Source organism: Neopsephotus bourkii, unplaced genomic scaffold (genome assembly GCF_033783945.1).
Source record: "Neopsephotus bourkii isolate Nb327-2 ecotype Australia unplaced genomic scaffold, CSIRO-AGI_Nbou_v1 NB_1737, whole genome shotgun sequence".
NCBI classification, from domain to species: Eukaryota; Metazoa; Chordata; class Aves; order Psittaciformes; family Psittacidae; genus Neopsephotus; species Neopsephotus bourkii.
Window position 1 is genome coordinate 943,664 of NW_026902211.1, and position 3,241 is coordinate 946,904.

The window sequence follows — 3,241 nt, forward strand, 5'->3', positions numbered from 1 at the left end:
ATAACAGATAACTGTGATACATCTTATCCACACTGACAGCTGCTGGCTCTTACCTTCATGGGGACGACTAGGAACAGGAAGGGCAGGAGCCTTCTTGTCCTCATGCAACGCTGTACAACCATGGGACAGCAGCAGTGTGTTTGCAGAGACAGCATTTGCCCTGTGCTGAGCTGATACTCCAGGTCTGAGAAAGGGCCTGCAGTATATTCTCCCATGGAAGTAAGCGTATCTGTCGGGCTGTACCCAGGAGACTCAACTGCTGTAAATCACATTCTGCACCTTGGGACAAGACAGGCTTCTCACCAGGCTATCCATCAACAGTGCGTATTTTTGGTTTCTAAGGCACTGTCTCACAGGGAGGACAGAATTGTGGTCCTTGACTGTACTGCAGCATTTTTAGCAGTTTAAGACTATTTTAAGATTAGATAATGAATACAAACTTGATAATGAGGTCCCAGCTGGAATAAAGGTGTTATTTAAGTACATCTAAAAATACTCATCTGTGGCAAAACCCATTCGAATTTCCCAGAACAGAGGCTACAATGAAAACGGCCTTAAAAAAAAAAAAAAAAAAGCAATATTTAAACAGCAGTTACAATTTTATTAGCATAAAGTCTAAAAAGAATCAAAGTGAGTGGATTCAGTTTCAACCATGAAGCTTGTGCCAGAGCTGCATAGGTCAGGTTTTGTTTAATGCAATTTTCCTCTTTCCCCTCCAGTCTTTCCTCAGAGAAAGAGATGATGCAGCCATAAATCAGCTGCATTCAGCTGCAGGACAGGTGTCAGCACTGGCTTACTGAACACATTTGACCTGACTTAGTTACACTACTAACTTTAAAAACAGTTATAGCTCAGTGATCCCACTCCTCGCATCACCACTGAGGCTCAGTGCAGTCTTCACAGTGAGGTGTGTCATGTATGTAGAGCTAATTGCCACGACACTTCTTTAATGGACTGAGTGTTATCACAAACAAGGAATTTAATTACACACCACTCTGAAAACATGAAAATGAAAATATGAGCTATTAAAAAGTGACCTTCTCTTTCCTTTGAGTTGACAGCAGCCACAGGGAGCACTGTACTCATAGTGACAGCATGAGCTGTATGCCTGAAGTAAAAATTACAGCATTTATTAGCAGATAATCAGCTAAATTATCTGATTTTTTTTTTGACCTACATTGAATGAAGAAACAAATATCTGGGCGTGCTCAAGAGAGCTATGACCAATGACATGGCATTGGCATATTCATCCCAGTGTAACTAGGGATCGTCTTATCACAGCTTTCCCAGGATGGCTGGAAGACACCGTGGCAAGGACAGAATAGCGTAGAAGTGAAGTTCTGCTGCTGTTTAGGAAAAGAAAATGCTTCAACTGTGAAGCAGTTTGTGCGAACCACAGGTTCACTCTAGCAGAAGTCTGACTTCTGTGATGTGCTGAATTAATCTTTCTTCTGAAGGAGTTCCTGTGCTGTACCAAATACTTCCGATGAAGTGATTTTTGGTCTATAATAGCAGCATTCTTATTTCACCATCCCACCTTACAGAAGCATATTCTCTTTTCAGAACCAATTCTCAGAAACTCAGCTCCATCTCTTTCTGTTAATGCTTCAACAGCTTCTTGTCATTTCCAACTGATTTCTAATCTTAAAGCAAAACATTAATTGGTCCTGAGATGCATGACCTTGCACTCGGTAATGCTAAATTACATTCCATTGTAAAACATTTCATCACATTTCAAAGTCCTAATTCCTCCTGTCTCATAATTGTATCCTCCTCCAACTGTGTGTGATTGACTGTATTTAGCCAATTCCTTGTTAGTTAGTCCTAGACTCACCCATTTAAACACACTTCTTCCATAATAATGTTATAAAACCCAAGTTAGAGCTCCTACACTACCTTTTCCAAAGCAGTGCCTCCCTTTCATTGTAGCTCAAACCCACAACAATTTTTTCAGTAACATCCAGTCACTGATTCCCTTGTAAAGTGTATCATTTCACAGGTATATAAGTGCATTTGCAAAAGCCTAGACTAAGTTAAACCTGTCTGGCTTTAGCAGTCAATATCAAATTCAGTAGTGAATAAAAGATTTTGTACCTGCTTGGATGAATTTTCCATCCATCCAGTTCCATATGTTATGATATTAAGTGTTGACTGTGATTTAATGTCTGAGATAAAGTCAGTGGACTAGCATGCTGGTACTGATTAAATTGGGCAGTTATTAAATAGAATCTGATTTCCAGTACTGTCAAATTGATACAGTATTTGAGAGGGGAAAATGATGATGAGCAACAGAAGAACAAGTACATTTGCTCTAAACCCCTTCCTTTAACAAGCTTCTATTTGGCTTGCTTAAATTTGAAGTTCCTGTTTTGACATGAAGCATCAATAACCTAGAATTAGTAACTCATAAGTACCTTTATAAGTTACTACGAGCGTAGATTTTTTTCCTCATTGAATCTTGGGAGAAATTCACAATATTGCGGATGCACACTGTACGTAGAAAGCTGGTTCCCACCCCGGCTTTGAGAGTTTACTTCTTTTATATACAGATAAAAGTAAGTATATTTGTACACATAGCTAGTAAAAGAAATCCTATCCTCTTTCTGCTAGCTATAACATTGAGGAAGCTGATCTACATTATACTTGAATTGGTAGTAGCTGTTGCTTTTCCTTCACTGTGTGAGAAAACACATACACCAATAGCAGTCACTGCCCTGTTTCTCATGTGAGGCAGGCAATAGGCAACTCCTTGAAAATAACAGGTGAGTGCTTGGGTAGGAACAAGCCCCAGAAACTTGTTGAAAACATTGGGCTTGTACCTTGTTTTATAGGGCAACAATGTGGTACTACCCAATCTGTAAGATATGCCACAGAACTGGTAAACACAACGTAACAGAACTGATAAAGCACAGAAAAATAACTGAAGTGCTTTTTAGGTTATTTTGCTAAATCCCAGAGGACCACACTATCATAGTGCTTCTTTTTGTTTGTCTACAACCCTTCACAATAGAACCATCCAAGTTAAAGGATTATACTTAAATTCCCGAGAGAGAAGAGAGAACACTCATCACTGGGGGAACTGTGTTACAGAAATGAAACCTTCTGCTCAAAAGTTCAACCTTTTCCTTGTTAAGACATTTTACATTGCAGGTTTCTTCAAATTAATGTCTTATACTCATGCAAGCAAGTCTTCAAACACTTAATGACTTGAGCAGCAATGTGTCAATGAGAAGTATACATC